Source organism: Macaca fascicularis, chromosome 3, assembly GCF_037993035.2.
Source record: "Macaca fascicularis isolate 582-1 chromosome 3, T2T-MFA8v1.1".
Classification (NCBI taxonomy): domain Eukaryota; kingdom Metazoa; phylum Chordata; class Mammalia; order Primates; family Cercopithecidae; genus Macaca; species Macaca fascicularis.
The window spans coordinates 35054706-35075758 of record NC_088377.1 but is presented as its reverse complement, the minus strand read 5'-3'; the positions used below and the strand labels follow the sequence as shown (position 1 = coordinate 35075758).

Below are 21053 nucleotides of genomic sequence, written 5' to 3'. Positions count from 1 at the left end.
AAAAAGCATTTAAAATTATAAACACAATTCCTAGCTCACAGGCCGTAGAAAGCAGGCAGCAGGCTGGATTTGGTCCACAGGCCATAGTTGGCTGTCTCTTATACAGGCTTTTATACGTTATGCAAAGTGTTTCAAATTCCAGAGACTTTGGATACTTTTCTTTTTTTAGATTTCTCATTTAAAAATATATACAATGCAAGTTTTCTTTCTGGATCAATATACTCACATGAGAGAAAATAATTCAGAAAAAAATATATTTCCTTACTTGAAAAAAGGGAAAAGTGCCAGGCATGGCAGCTCACACCTGTAATCCCAGCACTTTGGGAGGCCAAGGTAGGCGGATCACAAGGTCAGGAATTTGAGACTAGCCTGGCCAATATGGTGAAACCCCATCTCTACTAAAAAATACAAAAATTAGCCAGGTGTGGTGGTACATGCCTAGTCCCAGCTACTCGGGAGGCTGAGGCAGGAGAATGGCTGGAACCCAGGAGGCAGAGATTGCAGTGAGCCCAGATCAGACCACTACACTCCGGCCTAGGCAACAGGGCAAGACTCTGTCTCAAAAAAAAAAAAAAAAGGTGGAGGGGAAAGCTGTAAAACAAATGTTTCATCTTAAAATATATAAATAGGAGATGTAAAATTAAAGATTAAAATTTTTATTCTATGCAACATAAAATAATATGCATAGATCTGGTACATAATTTATTAGTTTTTACTTTAGAAAAAAAAAGACAGTGAGAAAAAGGTTTATAAATTTCTCAGTCCCTTTTATAAAAAGTTGCAACTAAAACCAGCCATCACTTACATGTACAACCATCAACTCTGAATATAATATTAATTATACCTAGGAACTGGAATTTACCTAGATGAGTTCTGGCGGTTTTTTGAAAAATGCACAATTATATCAGAGAACACTGTGTCTTCCACAATTTGTAACAATTTTGAAAAGGAAACTCCTGCTTCCATAATATAAGGAAACAAGAATACTCTTTCCATAGTCATCATCCTGTATTAAAGAAACCTGATAGTCTGATTTACCTTTATCAAAGGTAAAATGATTCACATTTGCATGGATTACTCTGATCCTCAGTAGTTCCTAAACACAAAATTTTGCATAAACCTTTATCTGGGTTTTCCAAAGCAAGTATTACACTGGCAGAAGTCCATGAGCTGAAGAAAAAGAAATTGAATATAAAAGGTTTACCGACGTTATCCTTTCTAATTTTACAACAGCTTCAGGTGTTGAGAACTAACTGGTTTCTGGTGCCTATCCACTATGAACTTCTAACACTTCTCAGTACCATCTTTTGGTGGTTGCTTTATTTTGCAACGTAGAAGATCCTTTCATCCAACTTCAATCATCTGTTCTTCCCCAGACTTCGTTTCATTATAATAATGAATTTTATAATCTTTAGCAAGTTGAATATATACTTTCTTTTGAGAACCAGACAGATTTTTCCCGTTTTCATTTACAGTCTTCAGCTTTGCCTGCGGTGAACCATCCTTAGCTTCTTGGAGGCTTTCAGCTACATAAATGGTGTAAGCTGAACAAGGTAATTTTGGTTTTCCAAGCAGTTTTAACTCTCTCTCTTTTTTACTAAAGCTTTCCTTTTTAACTGTTCATGCATGATTTCTGTTTCCAAAGACATAATCTGACTTGGAGTTAGCTGTTCTTGAATTCTGCTTATCTCTTCTTTGTATGCCTGCCAGTCGACCCTATAAGCATCTTCATATATTTTTTTCTCTGAGTTGGGAAGTTCCCTCCAATGCCCGGTGATTCTTCTAATTAGTTCTGTATTTTTTGCATCTGGGTTCTGAGCTTTAAATATGGGTAATTGTTCTTCAGAAAATCAAAGGTAAGAAGTTACAGATTTCTTTGGATAACTTGCCAAGGCAGATGAAAACCATTTCCATAAATACACAAAACTGAAGGGGAAGCGCAGTCGACTTCCACAGCTGGTACGCAGCTCCGCCTGGACCTTCCCAGGGCGCTCAACATGCCCCACATGCTTCGAAGAAATGCCATCGCACCAGCGGACCAGGCAGTGGCCGGGTCCCAGTCTCAGAGAGCTTCCTGGCACAACAGACACCGGCAATGACAACTCGAACCTGCCTGCGACCCTCTGGAGTTTGTTATCATGCCTGCCACTCACGAGGCACTATGTCACTCAGGCTGGAGTGCAGAAGCTCGATCTCAGCTCACTGCAACCTCCGCCTCCCAGACTCAAGCGATTCTCCTGCCTCAGCCTTCCGAATAGCTGGGATTACAGGCGCAAGCCACCATGCCTCGCTGATTTTTGTATTTTTAACAGAGATGGGGGTTTCGCCGTGTTGGCCAGGATGGTCTCGAACTCCTGACCTCAGATGATCCACCCACCTCGGCCTCCCAAAGTGCTGGGATTACAGGCATGAGCCACGGCACGTGGCCCTGGACTGGGGTTTTTAAGGGGATCATGGGGGGTGAGGGGCTGGATACCTGGGGTCGTTGATGGGTTGAGGTGAGGGGAGTGTGGAAACGGCATTCTTTCGTGAGTCAGTTCCTCATGAGGTCCTTTGCATCAGCTAGCATCAGTTGTTTCATTGGTGACCAGACCCTGAAGGAATATCTCAGAGAGAAAACATTTGGTGATGGTCAAGTTGTTATCTATAGAGTAGTTAAAGGGAGCTATAATCTAGATTCTACATGATTAGGACAATAGGTACCAAACAGCTATGAGGAAGTGAATCCGACAGCAAGCGGACCCAGTGATGAACGCTGAATTTGCCACAAGCTTGGTGTATTTTTGTTTCTCCCCCTGTTCTTCCCTGATTTATTTTATTTATTATTATTATTATTATTTTGAGACAGAGTTTCGCTCTTGTTGCCCAGGCTGGAGTGCAATGGCCCGATCTCAGCTCACTGCAACCTCTGCCTCCCAGGTTCAAGCGATTCTCCTGCCTCATCCTCCCTAGTAGCTGGGACTATAGGCACCCACCACCACACACAGCTAATTTTGCATTTTTAGTAGATATGGGGTTTCACCATGTTGGACAGGCTGGTCTTGAACTCCTGACCTCAAGTGATCCACCCACCTTGGCCTCCCAAAGTGCTGGGATTACAGGCATGAGCCACCGTGCCTGGCCTCTGATTAATTTTATAAAGTTTATAGGGATGGCCCAGCACAGTGGCTCATGCCTGTAATCTCAGCACTTTGGGAGGCCAAGGAAGGAGGATTGCTTGAGCCCAGGAGTTCAAGACCAGCCTGGGCAACTGTGAGACTCTCCATCTCTACAAAAAAAGAAAAAAAAATTAGGGGGCTGTGGTGTTATGCACCTGTTATCCCAGCTACTCAGGAGGCTGAGGCAGGAGGATCACTTCAGCCCAGGAGGTTGAGGCAGCAGTGAGCTACAATCATGCCACTGCACTCCACATTGGGTGACAAAGCAAGACCCTGTGACACACACACACAAAGTTTATAGGGACGGCTTCAAATTTATCATGCACCAACAGCCACATGGGCCACCTTTCTTTTCTTTTTCTTTTTTCTTTTCTGGTTTTTTTTTTTTTTTTGGAGACAGAGTTTTGCTGCTCTGTGTCTCAGGCTGGAGTGCAGTGGCCCAATCTCAGCTCACTACAAAATCTGCCTCCCAAATTCAAGCAATTCTCATGCCTCAGCCTCCCGAGTAGCTGGGACTACAGGCATGTGTCACCAAGCCCGGCTAACGTTTTGTATTTTAGTTAGAGATGGGGTTTCACTATGTAGCCCAGGCTGGTGTCGAACTCCTGAGCTCAGGCAATCCACTGCCTTGGCCTCCCAGAGTTCTGGGATTAAAGGCGTGAGCTGCTGCGCCTGGCCCACACGGGCCACCTTTCTGATTCACACTAAACCTGTTCCTCAACAGGGCCTTCGCACTGTTCCCTCTGCCCAGAGCGTTCTTCCTCCATAACTACCCGTGGCCTCACTGACCGTTCTAGCTAGCATCGTCCCTCGCAGCACTCTGCTCGTCATCTTTTCTTGTTTTTTTATTTTTTTATTTTTTTATTTTTTTGGAGACAGAGTCTTGCTCTGTTGCTCAGGCTGGAGTGCAGGTGCGCCATCTCAGCTCATTGCAACCTCCGCCTCCCGGATTCAAGCGATTCTCCTGCCTCATCCTCCCGAGTAGCTGGGATTACAGGCAGCCACCACCATGCCCGGCTAATACAGATGAGGTTTCACCATGTTGGCCAGGCTAGTCTCGAACTCTTGACCTCATGGTCTGCCTGCCTCGGCCTCCCAAAGTGCTAGGATTATAGGCGTGCCTGCTCATCATCTTTAGAACACCTGTCACTATCTGAATTATCTTTATTACTGGTTCCCTTGTTTATAGTCTGCCTCTCCCAGCTAGATACAGAACAATGCCTGACACACAGCCCAGTCTTAGTGAACATGAGATGAATGAATAAACCCCAGCCACGCAGTTCTAACGGAAGCTGCTGTGTGGACTCAGGGTGAACACCCGGCCAAGCCAGGCCATGCACAGTCCTTCCATGGGATTTTCCCAGCTGAGGCTGAAGGAAGACGTGCAGATCCTGTCCGGTGGCAGATGGCATGGCATGTGGCTCTGGAGCTCTCTGTCCCCTAGTAACCCCATCCCCACCCCCAGGGGAAGAGGCTGCCCGACCAGAGGTAGATGTGCTGAGAGCAGCAGGGATGAGGCTAGAGATGTCCTGGGATCTCTGAGCCTTCTTTCTGTGTGCAAAACCACAGAGTCCTGACTTCCAGGAAATTCCTTTCTTGCCTCAGCAAATTTGAGCCAGGTCTCTGACTCATTAATAAAGGACCCTGATGGGCACAGATGGAACAAGGGGCCACGGGAAGGGTGGGGCCTCTTCACTATAAACGGGGTGCAGCAGGGCATGGTGGCTCACGTCTGTAATCCCAGCACTTTGGGACACCAAGGTAGGTGGATCACTTGAGGTCAGGAGTTTGAGACCAGCCTGGCCAACACAGCAAAACCCCATCTCTACTAAAAATATAAAAATTAGCTGGGCATGGTGGTGGGTGCCTGTAATCCCAGATACTTGGGATACTCGGGAGGCTGAGGCAGGACAATTGCTTGAACCCGGGAGGCAGAGGTTGCAGTGAGCCGAGATTGCGTCACTGCACTCCAGCCTGGGCGACAGAGCAAGACTCGTTCTCAAAATAAATAAATACATAAATAAATGGCACAAGCGAAATGGTCACTCAGCTGAGACAACAGAGACGGGACTCAGATCTGCTTTAGGGTTGGATTAGACCCCTCTAGGGGTCTCCTCAAGCCCCTGTGTATCCCAGGGGCTCCCCCGCCCCTGCGGACCTCTGTTTCTCCCATTATAAAACGATGGGGTAGACGAGATGGCCCCTCGGCCGAGTCTGGTGGAAATGTGGCATCCGAACTGACTCCCAGTAGATTTCTGAACAGTCTACCCCATCACCCCACTGGAGGAGGCAGACACAGGCTGAGGACCACCGAGGCCCTGGGCACTGCTGGGCTGGTTCTATCCAGCGCCCTGCCTGGCAAAACCCCGCTACAGCTCATCAACACGCAGCAACTCCCCCTGCCCCCAGCCCGGCACCTCCAGTGTGGACAGTCGGCAGAGCTGCTCGGGTGGCTCTAAGACTCCCCTAATGAGATTCTTGACGATTTGGAAACTAACGATATGCTCAACTCATCTTTAATTGGCATGGTGCTGCTGGAGATGCCAGCGCGGGCGAGACGCAGGCCGGCTTTGACTCGAGCCATCATTATCGCTCTTTGGCGGCACCCAGTCCTCGCCCGCCCTCGCAGCCATCGCCCCCGCCGCCCCGCTGCCCACACCTCCTGTGGCTCAAGGCCGAAGAGCCAGGGAGTGGCAGAACCAAGGCTTGGACCTGGAGCTGCTGAATTCTGGATCCCCCGTGGGAAGACTCTGTACCCCTGGGATTCCCCGTGGGAGGACTCTGCACCCTTGGGATCCCCCGTGGGAGGACTCTGCACCCCTGGAGCCCCCGGGATCCCCCTTGGAAGGACTCATCGCTGCGGGATAAATGCATGCTGACTCCTCGATCACTCCCCTGGGCTACACCTCTTGGGGGCAGGAACCTCCTTGACCACGGCACTCTCCACTCCTCACACACGCAGGGGCTCACAGAAAGTTGCTGAAGAGTTGGAAGAATTCGGGGCTCCAGAATTCGGCAGCTCCAGGTCCAAGCCTTGGTTCTGCCACTCCCTGGCTCTTCAGCTTTGAGCAAATTGTTGAGCTCCTCTAAGCCCGGCCACCCGTCTGTAAAGGAGGAATGGGCACAGGGCACAGGTAACTTGTGGAATTGTTCAGAGTACTTACTGCGATGACACTGATGGGACCTGGCACACAGGAGGGGCTCAATGGTGTCTTCTGATTGCCCAGCTCTGTGTGGGGCACTCAGTAAGTACTCAATCAATGGTGAGGCTGCAGCTGCTGCAAAGGGTCTACTCTGGCTGGGTCTCTGGTCTCTCTTGGGAGCTCAGTGACCAGCCTCTGCCCAACCCCAAGCCAACCCCTCCCCAGCCCCAGCCCAGCCCCAGGACAACCCCAGCCCAGTCCCAGACCAGCCCCAGAGCAGCCCCAGCCCAGCCCAGCTCCAGCCCAGCCCCAGCCCCAGCCCCAGCCCAGCCCCAGCCCCAGCCCCAGCCCAGCCCCAGGACAACCTCAGCCCAGTCCCGGACCAGCCCCAGAGCAGCCCCAGCCCAGCTCCAGCCCCAGTCCAGCCTGAGCCCCAGCCCCAGCCCAGCCCCAGCCCAGCCCCAGCCCAGCCCAGCTCCAGCCCAGCCCCAGCCCCAGCCCAGCCCCAGCCCAGCCCCAGCCCAGCCCAGCTCCAGCCCAGCCCCAGCCCCAGCCCCATCCCTAGCCCCAGCCCAGCCCCAGCCCAGCCCCAGGCCAACCTCTCCCCAGCTCCAGCCCCAGCCCAGACCCAGCCCACCTCCAGCCCTAGCTCAACCCTAACAGCCCCAGCCTCAGCCCAGCCCCACCCTCTGCCCAACCCCTGCCCATCCCCAGCGCAAACCCTGCGTAGCCCCAGTCCAAACCCTGCCCAGCCCAACCCTTGCCCAGCCCCAGCCCAGCCTCAGCCCTAGCTCAAGCCTAACACAACCCCAGCCTCAGCCCAGCCCCAACCTGGCTCAGCCCCTGCCCCACACCACCAGCGGCCACACAAGGCCAAGAGCCCCCTTCCCTGTTGCCTACAGTCCCCGAGGCAGAGTGTCTCAGCGGAAGCTATGAGGTGCTTGGAGCTCCCCAGGTGCAATTGGAGGCCTTGTTATCATGATTAATATTTAATTTCTCATCAGGGGTGACCACCCAGCTGTCTCTGTGCTGCCATTGTTCCAAATTTCCTCCTTTTCTATTTCTGATTCCTTCTCTTTTGTGAGACTGTGCTGACTTTGCCCTTAATAAATCTCATTTTATTCTTCTAATTTACTCAGACAAAGTTGGATAGTTTTAATATCATCTGAATTATTAGCTGTTCTGTCAGTTTAATGTTAACTGCAAATTTTGGTCAATGGATTTGCCATTCTGTCCTCCGGATCAGAAATCAACATGCTTTATAGGGGCAGCTCCCAGCGAGGGGTCCGGGAACCCATCCCAGTTCCAGCCGCGAGGGGCTGAACACCACCATTTTCGATGCCTGTCGTCCGCGTTACCTGTGGCAGGGAGCAAACAACTGTGTGTATGTGTGTGTGTGTGTGTGTGTGTGTGTGTGTCAGAGGGAGGGGGGAGAGAGAGACAGAGGAGAGAGAGAGAAAGAAGAAAGAGAAAGGAGAGAAAGAGAGGAGAGAGAAAGGAGAGGGGAGAGAGAGAGGAAAGAGAGAGAGGGGAGAGAGAGGAGAGAGGAGAGAGTCTGGCTGCTGACCTCACCTGGATTAGAGGGGCAGGGGGCAACAGGGGAGCTTGGGGGTCACAGATAAGTGAGTGGAGGGAGGACAAGAAGGGGGTGACCTCCAGAGAGGCAGGGAACCAGAAGGTGCCAGACATGAAGAGGAAGAAGAGGAGGGGTAGGAAGAGGGGGAGAGAGGGAGAAAAAGCGGGAGAGGAGGGAGGGGGAGAAGAGGGGGAGGGGGAGGGGAGGAAAGAGGGGGAAGAAGAGCAGGAGAGGGGGAAGGGAAAGAAGGGGGGAGGGGGAGGGGAGAAGAGGAGGAGGGGGAGGGAAGGAAGAAGGGGGAAGAAGAGGGGGAGGAGGGAGGGGGAAGAAGACAAGTAGGAGGGGGAGGGGGAGAAGACGAGAGGGAGGGGAGGAAGGAAGGGGAAGAAGATGGGGAGGAGGGAGGGGGAGGAGGAGGGGAGGGGAGAAGAGGAGGGGGGAGGGAAGGAGGGAGGGGGAAGAAGATGGGAAGGAGGGAGGGGAAAGAAGAGGAGGAGGAGGGGGAGGGAGGGAGGGGGAAGAAGATGGGGAGGAGGGAGGGGGAAGAAGAGGAGGAGGAGGGGGAGGGGGAGAAGAGGGGAGGGGGAGAAGAGAAGGAGGGGGAGGAGAGGAAGGAGGGGGAAGAAGAGGGGGAGAAGGGAGAGGGAGAAGAGGAGGAGAGGGGGAGGAGGAGGGAAGAGGAGAAAAGGAGGAGGCCGCTGCTGGGTGCCCTCCAGGATAACTATGAGACCCTGTCCCCAGAAAAACAAAACAAAAAAATGGACAGAGATGTCTGCCTGAAACTCAGAGGTTAAACAGAAATAAGGCAGGAGAGAGTGGCCGTGGCCGACAGTGGGGGCAGGGGTCCTGAGAGATCCCCCAGGGAGGCCTTTCCTGTCGGGGCCCTGTGGCTTCTGGGGGGAGGCAGGACTTCAGGTGTTTAAAAGGAAGGTATTATTCTTTAATAGCTAACATTTATTGAACGTCCAGCATGTCTCAGGCACTATTTTAAATATTCTACAGAAAGTAATGGATACTTTTAACAACCCTACCTAGGCACTGTGATTTTTCAAACAGCTTTATTAAGATATAATTCATATGCCATGCAACTCACCCATGTAAAGCACACAATTCGATGTTTTTTAGTGTATTCACAGCGTCGTGCAACCATCACCACAATCAACTTTAGACCATTTTAATCACCCCCAAAAAGAAATTCCACACACCTTAAGCCATCAGTCCCCACTGCCCTCCCTCCCAGCCCCTGGCAGCCATGTCTCTATTTTCTGTCTCTACGGATTTGCCCATTCTGGGCATTTCACATTAGTGGAATTCTATAGATGTGGTATTTTGTGTCTGGCTTTTTAAAATTAGCATCTGGGCTAGGAAGAGTGGCTCATACCTGTAATCCCAGCACTTTGGGAGGCCGAGGTGGGCGGATCACTTGAGGTCAGGAGTTCGAGACCAGCCTGGCCAACATGGGGGAAACCCCATCTCTACTAAAATTACAAAAATTAGCCACACGTGGTGGCGCATGCCTGTGATCCCAGCTACTCAGGAGGCTGAGACAGGAGAACCGTTGGAACCTAGGAGGCGGAGGTTGCAGTGAGGCGAGATGACACCACTGCACTCCAGCCTGGGCGACAGAGCAAGACTCCATTTCTAAATAAATAAATAAACTAAGCATCTAATATTTTCAGGGTTCATCCATGCTGCGGTCTATGCTGGACTTCACTCCTTTTTATTGTTGGATAATATTCCATCGTGGCCACACCACCGTCTGTTCACCCAACCTTCGGCTGAGGGGTGTGGGCGCGATGTCCACTTTTTGGCTACTATGAACAAAGCCGCTGTGACCATTCACATACAAGCTCTTGGGTGGACGTATGTAGCCATTTGTCTTGGGTATATACCCAGGAGTGGAATTACCAGGTCACATGGTACGTCTGTATTTAACCATCTGAGCTGCCTGGTGTTTTGTTTTGTTTTGTTTTGTTTTGAGACAGCGTCTCACGATCTCGACTCACTGCTGCCTTGATCTCCTGACTCAGCTTCCCAAGTACCTTGGACTGCAGGAGCGGACCACCACACCCGGCTAATTTTTTTTTGTATTTTATACAGATGGGGTCTTGCCATGTTGCCCAGGCTTGAACTGCCTGTTTTAAAAGGAGTTTATTTTAAAGATAAAAGAAAGGAAATGAAAGAGCAATACTCGAGGGCACAGTCCACAACTGTTGGTCCCAGGAAAAGAGAGATTTTTTTTCTCATTCATTTCTGTATCCTCTGACACTGAAGAGACTTTTCATGGATGGATGGATGAATGAATGAATTAGGGAATCTGAGGGACTTGGGAGAAGCAGAAACAGAAAAGAGAAAGGAGAAGTTCAGTTTTTTTCCAGTCTTGAAGCTGAGCGCTGGCTTGGACTGGGACCCTGAGACCTGCCTGCCCAGGGAGGCTTCCAGAGGACCCCCCAGGAGTGGCCGTGGGCTCCCCCGGCCTCTGGGCCTGGACTTCCCTCTTGCCCACCTCAGGGCCTCAGTTCTGCCCTGGGAGGTGGCGGCTCAGCACTGCAGCCTTCGCCACTAAGTCATGCTTTTCCAATCTCTCTCTTTAACAACGGCTCCCAAAAAGTGTAATTTTTCGCTCCATGCTGTCTGAGACGGCAGTAACAGCCCGTTAAGCAAAATAATGAGAGGAATAAAATCCGCTGAGACGCGGGACCTCCAGACATACTCGGCACACAAATCTTGAGGTTATAGAGCCTGGAGTCTAGAGGCTTTCAGCGGATCAAAGTGCCGGGTGGGAGACACCGGGCCGGGTGAGCAGGTGGCTCGGGGTGGCCCTGTCCCTGCAGCCTGGAGCTCCGAGCAGTGCCCGTGGCACCCAGGCCCTTTTAAGAGCTTACAACAGAGTTCCTGGCCCTTTTAAGGGCTTACAATGCTAAGGGGTTCCACGTGAAAGGGTCAGGATAGATTGAGAGCACATGTGGTTAGAGTGGGGGTTAATCTTTTAACCTCAGGCCTGGTCATCAGTGGCACCGGCTGGTCTTGCCACTGACTTCATTCCTGTTGTTTTTCAACTTTTACTTCCTTCTCCTATTCAGAGCAGCCGTGATGGGGCCGTCTTCCGTGTCTGAGCGGTGGGAGCCTCCTGGCAGCCTCCCGGGCTGCAGTTTTGCTCTCTGGGGGTCTGAGCCCTGTGCACCTGCTCTGAAGTGTTACAGAAATGGCTCCAGTCAAGCCCGAGACTCTCTCCAGCCCGAGCTGGGCTTCCTGAACTCCTCGGCTCACCACAGAGGCCCAGCTGCCTCTCTGGCCTCCCTTGCCTGTGTCCTGAGGACCTGGACCTGCCTAAAGCCCCCAGTCCTGCTCCCCACCCTTCTCCTGGCCTGAATCCCACCCGGGATTCAGCTCACCCTCTCCTCAGACCCGCTGGGGGACTCTCCATCTCTATGGGGGCTGCGTGGCAGGCGGAGACCACAAACCACTGCCACAACACCCCGTGTACCACCACTCTCCCGGCACCTTCCCCACCAGAAGGCAGGGTCTTCCTTGCCCCCTCCTCAACCCAGAAAGGCCTTCGAGACGGTTTCGATGGACAGAGAAAGGCCAAAGAGACGTCGCACCAGCCTCCCGGGGTTGCCGGAACAAACGCCACACACCAGGTGATGCCGGCCACAGGCACTCATCTCTCACAGTCCTGGAAGCTGAAGTCCGAGACCAAGGCATAAGCAGGGTTGCTTCCTGCTGGGGCCCCTCTCCTTGGTTTGCAGACGCCGTCTTCCCCCTGGGTCCTCACAGAGTCGTCCCTCTGTGCATGTGTGTGTCCCCATCTCCTCTTCATATAAGAACACCTGTCAGATTAGATTAGGGCCCACCCCTATAACTTCACTTGCCTTTTTTTTTTTTTTTTTGAGACAGGGTCTTGCCCTGTCACCCAGGTTGGAGGGCAGTGGCACCATCACGGCTCATGGCAGTCTTGAATTCCGAGGCTCAAGTAATCCTTCCACCTTAGCCTCCCAAGCAACTGGGACCACAGGTACAACACGACGTCCAGCTAATTTTTTTTTTTTTTTTTTTTTAAAGTAGAGATGAGGTCTTGCTATGCTGCCCAGGCTGGTCTCAAACTCCTGGGCTCCAGCGATTCTCCCGCCGTGGCCTCCCAAAGGGCTGGGGTTACAGACGTGAGCTACTGTGACCAGTGCTTTTTTGGTTTTTTCTTTTCTTATAGAGATGGGGTCTTGCTCTGTTCAGCCCAGGCTGGTCTCAAACTCCTGGGCTCAAGTGATCCTGTCGCCTTGGCCTCCCAAAGTGTCTGCATCACAGGCATGAGCTGCCACACCCGGTCTCCTCATTTTACCTTCACCCTCTTTCAAGGCCCGGGCTCCAAATACCACCTCATTCTGACACCCTGTGGGTTAAGACTTCAACATATGAATTTAGGAGTGACAAAATGTAACCCGTAATGGATGCCATCTGGCCTCCAAGGCTGGGCCCTCAAAGCTAATACACATGCCCCCACAGCCCAGGTGTGGGGCCGTGGCGGGGTGGGGGGGTCCCAGGCCATGTGGACAGGAACCAGGGCCTCTGGTCCTCGGCGCTGGCTGAAATCCCACTTGAGACCCAGCCCCATTTTCCAGCAGCCCTGTGAGGTGCCGACGCCATCGTCCCCATTACACAGAGGAGAAAACAGAGGCCCAGAGAGGACAGGTCGCTGGCACCTTCCAGAGAAGGGCACGTGGGGGATCTGAATACTCACACGCCTTAACTGCCCTCGGCCCCAGCTCTTCATTACGATGCTTTAGCCTGGGCCGTCATCCCTGATGCGAGGCTGCACCTGGGATGACCCAGGCCGCACCTGGAAGGCACGGCCCCAGCAGCCAGTAAACATCCTCAAGGAGCAGCCGGAAGCAAGGAAAAAAGGCATCGAAACGGCACAGACAACAAGAGCCCCGAGCGACGGGCTCGGTCCTGCCTGGTCTGCTGACCTGCCCGCCTGGCGGTGAGAAGGCTGGGACCCAGACAGAGGCCGGGGCGTCCGGGCTGACCCAGATGGCCCCACAGTGCCGAGGTACAGCCCGAGGACGCTGAAGAATCTCGGCGCCAGAAGGGCTGAGGCTAGACGTGGAGCTAAGCCCCAGGACCCCCATCCCAACAGGACCTTCCTCGGTCTAGTGGCTGGTAGCAGGCAGGTGACACAGGCGGGGCTCTGGGTGTGCACCCACCCCGCTTCTCTCTGCGTCTGCTTCGTACTTCACTCTTCCCTCCCCACTGCCTCCCTGTCCCCTTCTCTCTCTCCTTCCCTTTTTTTTTTTTTTTTTTTTTTTAAGACAGAGTCTCCCTCTGTCACCTAAGCTGGAGTGCAGTGGCGCAATCTCAGTTCACTGCAACCTCTGCCTTCCAGGTTCAAGCGATTTTCCTGTCTCAGCCTCCCAAGTAGCTAGGATTACAGGTGCACGCCACCACGCCCGGCTAATTTTTGTATTGTTAGTAGAGATACGATTTCATGGGCTAGGCTGGTCTCAAACGGCTGACCTCAGGTGATCTGCCCGCCTTGGCCTCCCAAAGTGGTGAGATTACAGGCGTGAGACACCACACCCAGCCCCTTCTCTCTTTTCTCTGAAAACCAGACTTTAGATCTCCCACACCCAGTGGGAAATAAAGCTACCCCATGGCCACCTGCAGGGACAAACCCACTGTCCCTAACTCCCCCAGATAACTGAGAAAGAGGATCTGGCTGTTTTAGCTTCAGCCCTGGTGTATGGAGCAGGGTCCCCCTGGGTAGCAGCTGAGCCCCACCCTGGACTGGCAGGTTCATCCTAAAACTGCCAGCTCCCATCACTGTCAACTCCATTGCACCCACCGGATCTAACCTGCGGGCTGCTTCTCCCACCCTGTCCCCCACAGTGCTGGCCACAGCACCCCACAAACAGAGCCTGCTCCCCGACACCCAGGTGGGATGACGGGCACCTTGGAAGCTCTGCATGAGCATGCCCTTCCCCGCCTTGCTGGGTACTGTGCCCAGGAGCAGGAAAGTGATAGGAATCTTGGCTGGTCTACCAGAAAAAGGAACATCATGTTGCTCCCAAGGCCTCCACTTTAGAGACACTAGAAAACCAGACCATTCCCAGGGACCAAGGTGGGCTGGACCCAGACATCAGCACACATATGTGTGCTTAAGGAATCAGAGGTGGTCAGCAGCTGACGAGAGAGCCACTTCCTTGAGGAGAAGGAACGGGGATTATTTTGTGTGTCTTCAGAGGGCAGAACAGAATCAGCAAAAGCAGATTTGACCTAACCTTGGAAAGACCTTCTCACAGTCAAACCCAAGCAATGTTATACTTGGCCACTCCTAGAGGTAGTGAGCTCTCTGTCACTGGAGGTATTCAAACAGAGAGAGGACAGCTATGGGTCAGGAACATTGCACAAGGTGAGTGTGTGGCCTTCAGGCTCCCTCGGGTTCTTCTCTGATTGCTGCCGTCCTGGGCCGGCTCTAGGGAGAAAGCGTGCAGTCCTCTCTGTCTAAAAATGAACTCTTGCTTCTCATCATTTCTGTCATGTTGCGCCCGACAGTAACAGCTGTTAAGAAATCACATTTGTACCTTTTCAGGAGCTCTCTCGAACTTGGAGTGCAAATTAACTTCATGTGATCTGAAATATAAAAGGTCGCTTCTCCTACAAATTAAAAATCCGGGAGATGCTTGCCAAGCCTATGAGCAGATCGGGTTCTGCAGGGACGTCAGTCACAGAGGACTTGGTGGCTGCCCCGCTGCCCTATGCACGGGGACAGCTCCTGCTGCCCTCACTCAAAGCTGTCCGCTCCGGTCACAATGTCCCCAGCTGTGGCCTCTTCGACCTCCTCCGCCAGCATCAAGGGGGATTCTGTCCTCCCTCTGAGCTCTCTGGACTTCCAAACACCCTGAACACCCAGGACCCTGAGGGGCTCATCTTCCTGGCATCCTGCCAGAGACCCGCATGTCAGAAACAGGCGGACATTGCCCAGGGCCTCCACTCTGCTCCACCTCACCAGGCCCTGTTCTCCTCACTCACAGGCGTTCCAGCACCCAGCCCCTGGGACTACAGCCCTGAAGGTGGCGGAAGCTCTGGCTTCTCCCTGTTCCTGCTCCTAACTCCCTGCGGATTCTCCCAGCCATCAGGACCAGGCTCCCCTCTCCTGTACCTCCTCCCGGTTCTCTCAGGTCCACACCGGTCACAAGTCCCACACATCTGGGCTGTCGCCACCCGGGTCCGGCCCTGGGGAAGCTAAATGGGAGCTGAAGGGGTTGACAAGGACGCAGCCCAGAGAGGCCAAGTGACTTCTGCATGGCTGCACAGCCCCTTTGAGGCCTCGCCTGCTGGGAGCCACCTCTCCTTGGGCCCCACACAGCCCCGAGAGCCACCACAGCTGAGCCTCTGAATCCCAGTTCCAGAGTGACCTCCCCACCAAGTCTGGTTCTCCAAAACCCTCCCACTGTCGCTCCAGGGATGGGCTGGGCCTCACAGCAGCCGCCCCTCCTCCCCACCTGATCATCATTTTCAGAAGCCCAACCTGACAGACGCTGCCTCTCGCCACAAACTGTGGCCATCACAGGCGGAGTGGTGTCCACCAGAACCCCTCTCCAGGGTTCCCCATCAGCGTAGCCCCACCCTTTCTCCTATACAAGACCCTTGGCCTGGGAATTCTGCTCAGCCCGGGACACTCCTGTCTTGTTGCCAACCAGAAGTCTGATCCGTCTGGCAGGGCAGTCTACTCCCTGCACACCTGCCAGGTCAGGCTCAACCTGGAGGGCTCCAATCTGGCCCAGTCAGGTCCCCGGGGGCCTGCGCCCACTGGCCTGAGTCTCTGGAGGCTGCACACCCCGTCCACACACCTGTACACACCTGTGTTGACACGGTTTGGCTGTGTCCTCACCCAAATCTCATTTTGAGCTGTAGTTCCCATAATCCCTACGTATCATGGGAGGGACCCAGGGAGAGGTAATTGAATCATGGGGGCGGTTACCTCCATGCTGTTCTCTTGATAGTGAGTTCTCACACGATCTGATAGTCTGATAGTTTTCCCTGCTTCACACTGCACTTCTGCACTTCTTCCTGCCACAATATGAAGAAGGACGAGTTTGCTTCCCCTTCCGCCATGATTGTAGTCTCCTGAGGCCTCCCCAGCCATGCTAAACTGTGAGCCAGTTAAACTTCTTTCCTGTATAAATTACCGAGTATTGGGTATGTCTTTATTAGCAGCATGAGAACAAAACACACTTGTCCACACACAGACCTGTGCACATGCCTGTCCACACACACCTGTCCACACACACACCTGTGCACACGCCTGTCCACACACACCTGTGCACACACACACCTGTGCACACGCCTGTCCACGCACACACCTGTGCACACACCTGTCCACACACACACACCTGTCCACACACACACCTGTGCACACACCTGTCCACACACACACCTGTGCACACGCCTGTCCACACACACACCTGTGCACACGCCTGTCCACACACACACCTGTCCACACACACACCTGTCCACACACACACCTGTGCACACGCCTGTCCACGCACACACCTGTCCACACACCTGTCCACACACACACCTGTGCACACGCCTGTCCACACACACACCTGTGCACACGCCTGTCCACACACACACCTGTCCACACACCTGTGCACATATCTGTCCACATATTTGTCCACACACCTGTGCACCTGCTGCCTCCCTCCAACACATCTTCCCTCTGCAGCCAACACCCACTGAGCCTGCCCTGGCCAGTCCCGAAGGAGGCCAGCAGCCTGACCACCCACTTTCCAAAAGCCACTTATCTGACATCACAGCTCCCACGGGGGAGAGAAACCTGGCGAACATAATGAATCCAGAGAAGCTTCATCATTACTTCAACCTTTTAGCTGAGGCCGTGTTTACACCAGAGAGCAGACCTGGAAGGCAATCGTGGATGGGAAGCTTCTCTCAGATTTTGGGGAAAATCACAAGCACGAAGACATGCTGGAGGCCTGGAGACCACATAATTGATGCAGAAGGGCAGCCCAGAGGGGGCAGGGGCTGGGTCAGGGTCACACAGCACATGCCCTGCACTGGCCCCTGCGCTGGCCTCCGCCTCCTTAATGACCCGTAAGGAGGCATCGGATCCCAGCTGCTGCAGCCCCTCAAGGTTGGCGAATACTTTTATGTTTTTAACAAGTGTAATTTAAAACCTTAATGTGACATCCTATCCAGCCACGGGCCTCGGGATGCACTTAACCCTCCTGCTGGCGCTTCTGCCCAGCTGAGCCTAGGATCCTGCCCGCGAGCCGGGGACTGTCACGACCCTCGCTCAGTCCCCTCCGTACGTCCCATGGCCTCCTGCCACATCTCCCCTTCTTCCTCCATCACTGCTCCATTTTCCCAAAGGCCCCAGGAGCTCTGGTTTCTCCATTTTCCTCTCAACAAAGTGGGAGAGGCCCTGTCCCTCGCAGACCCCCTGGAAGCTCTGAGAACCATCCTTTCTTCCCCGTGCCCACATCCAGGCCCCTGCAAACCCCACAGCAGCGGCCAGCTACACCCTTAACACAGCCAACCCCGTGCCAGGGGCCACAGGCCTTACGGAGCCTGGCCCCGCCACCTCTGCTCCTTCATCTCACACCGTGAGTCTCCTGAGTCACCACCGAGACCACATGCTGCCTGCCATGGGGTGAAGGGGGGCCCCAAAAGATCCACCCAAGCGTTGGCCCCTGGGGCCTGTGGATGGGACTTTTCGCCCTGTGCATGGGTCTTAGGGAATGGAATCAATTAAAGATATCAAGACGAGGTCATCCTGGATTCAGGATGGGCCCTAAATCCAATGACAGATGTCCTTGTGTAAGAACAGAGAAGGATGCAGAGACACAGAGGCCATGTGACGAGGGCCGTGGAATGACAGCGATAGAGATTGGAGCGGTGTGTCAGCCATGAGCTGTTGGCAGCTGCAGGATATGGGCTTGGAATAAATTCTCCCCCTGGAACCCTCAAGAAGGAACCGGCCCTGCTGATTCCAACTCCTTGGTTCCCTCCTGACCTGTGGGATGGTGGTTTTAAGTCCCACAGTTTGCAGTAACTCATCACAGCAGTTGACAGTTGAAGAAAGCTGCCTCTCTTTGAGTCCCCAAAACATTTGAGTCCTTTTCTGCCTCCGAGCCTTTACATACGCTATTCCCTCCACCCAGAATGCTTTTCCCTAGACCTCCACCTGCCTGCCTTCTGCTCGGCCTTCAAGCCTCAACCGACACGTCACCTCCTCAGATGCTCCTCCTTGGACCACCCACCCCTCCAGCACGATTGCGCCCCTCCCCGTTGGTACCTTCGTGGCGCTGATCGCTGGAAACGGGCTCATGCATTGACTGGTGTGCTCCTCTTCCTATCTGTCCACCCCCCCGGATGTGACCATCAGCTCTCTTGGCCCCCAAGGTGGCCCAGGGTGGGCACAGCACCTGGCACAGGGTACACGGTTGGTAAACGAGCATGGAGTCAGTGACTCAAGCAGAAAGACCACGAGGAGAATAATTTGCAGGCCTGGGGGCAGAAAAAGCAGCGTGGACCCTGGGAACCACGTGTGTCACCTGTGTGCACTGCTGCCACTCTCTGCAATGGCAGGAGAGAAACTGTAGGGTTTTAAACTTCTAGGAAGCTGATAAATGCATTTGGCTCCCAGCGCCTCCTGGGTGAGGTGCATCCCCACCCACACACGGCCATTAGAGCCCTGGGGACAGAGCACGAAGCCTGGAACACGTCAGACCCCGCTAACACCAGGCCATCACTCCACCTCCCCAAATACCTGATTTCTGTCATGCAGGATTGTAAACGGTCCACACGCACATGGCACCCAAGATAGTATCAGGGGCTGAGTGGCCTCTGCTCCTCCAGGAGCTCGTAGATGAACACGGCTGTTTCTCTCTTGGCTGACACAGGAGGGGAATATCGCAGCCATGAGGCGTTGAGAGATTAAAATGTTTAATTTTTACTGACCAGTCTTTGCAGTGCCCCTTTGCAGATGAAAGGCACTATCGCCCCCAAGGTGTGGCTTCACTAATGGAATCATAATCTGTACAATGGGTTAAAAACACACAAATAAAGCCCCAGTTCCTAAGGGTTTGCCTGGGAAACTAGAGAGATGGCTCCCTGTTGACTAAGGAGGTAAAACTGAGGAATTGAAACATGATTTGGGGAGAGGAGTTTATCTTGATCTTTGCACCCTCCCTCCCCCGACTTGTTTTCTGGGCTCTGTCCTAGAAGGAGCCAGGGGTGTGGGCAGCTGTGGGTGAGGGAAGGGACGAGGGGACAGTGAGGTGAGGGTTGCTTGCCGATCCCACCCCACCCCATGCCTGCGCCACAGCCAGTCCCAGGACTCTCACGCACTGGAGGCGCTTGTGAAACAGCTCTGGAAGGAACGTCTGGGTCCCTGTCTCACCCTTGCCCCCCGCCCCATCCTCTCCGGCTTTGACATGGGCTGGCCTGGCCTCTTCTCCATCCCACAGCTGGTTTGGCCCCTGCTGCAGCCCCAGCCCAAACATCTCTTCATCAGAAATCTCCCAGGCCCCTGGATCCCTATTCATCCCGGCTGTTCTCTCCGAGTTCTCAGCATTCATGTACACAGAAATACAGGCATGTTCGTTTCTTGTTTTCTTTCTCTCCTACTAAACAGGGAGCTCCATGGAGGCAGTGGCCTTTCTATGGCACCTGTTCACCATCGTATCTCCAGAGCTGACACAGCTCCTACTGTACAGGCAGGGACTACTTGGATGGGTGGGAGCGTGGATGGCTGTGAGGATGGATGGAGGGAGGATGGATGGGAGGGTGCATGGATGGGAGGATGGATAGATGGTTGGACGGGAGGGTGGAAAGGTGGGAGAATGGATGGATGGATAGGAGGATAGATGGCTAGATGGGAGGATAAATGGATGGATGGATGGATGGATGGATGGATGGATGGATGGATGGATGGATGGATGGATGCATGGACAGGAGGGTAGATGGATGGGAGGTTGGATAGATGGATGGACAGGAGGGAGGATGGATGGATGGATGGATGGATGGATGGATGGATGGATGGGAGGATGGATGGATGGATAAATGGATGGATGGATGGGAGGATGGATGGATGGATAAATGGATGGATGGATGGGAGGATGGATGGATGGATAAATGGATGGATGGATGGGAGGATGGATAGATGGAGGGTGGGGGGTGAATGGATGCGAGGGTGGATGGATGGATGGATGGATGGATGGATGGATGGATGGATGGATGGCAGGGTGGATAGACGGACGGATGGGAGGGTGGGTGGATGGATGGATGGATGGATGGATGGATGGATGGGAGGATGGATAGATGAGAGGGTAGATAGGAAGATGGATAAATGGGAGAGTGGATGGATGAGAGGGTGGATGAATGGGAGGATGGAGGGATAGAAGGGACAGTGGATGGATGGATGCATGAATGGATGAATAGATAGATGGATGAATGGGAGGGTGGATGCTTGGATGGATGGATGGATGGATGGATGGATGGATGGATGGATAGATGGATGGATGGATAAATGAATGAATGGATGGATGCATGCATGGATGGATGGATGGATGGATGGATGGATGGATGGATGGATGGATGGATGGATGGATGGGAGGGTGGATAGATGAACGGATGGGAGGGTGGATGGATGGATGGATAAATGGATGGATGGATGGGTGGGTGGATGGATGGATGGATGAATAGATAGATGGATGAATGGGAGGGTGGATGCATGGATGGATGGATGGATGGATGGATGGATGGATGGATGGATGGATGGATGGGAGGCTGGATAGATAGGAGGATGGATGGAGGAGGGAGGGAGAGATGGAAAGAGGGAGGATAGATTGAGGGAGGGAGGCACAGAGGAGAGAGGGATGGAAGGAGGAGGGAAAGAAGTAGGAGAAGGGAGAAAAGGGGGGAGGAAGGGGGAAGAAAAGGGGCAGGAAGGAGGGAAGGAGGGGGGAAGGAGGGCAGACTAGTGCCCTTGGCCCGGGGCTGTGACCCTCTCTAGGTGGTGACCTTGGGACCATCTCAAAAAGGCAGGGAACCTGGGGCACTATCAACAGAGGTGCTTCTGGGCTTGGGGGTCTCCTGCAGGGGCTCCAGTCCACCCTGCGTGGATAGCAGCTTCCCAAGGGCCCAAGGTGC

General features: G+C 53.4%; 1 pseudogene; it reads right to left on the bottom strand.

Annotated features, from left to right (window-relative positions):
* Window positions 1–1011: 1011 nt before the first annotated feature.
* Window positions 1012–2580, bottom strand: LOC102139579 (transcription factor A, mitochondrial-like; annotated as a pseudogene).
* Between the last annotated feature and the right edge of the window lie 18473 nt (window positions 2581–21053).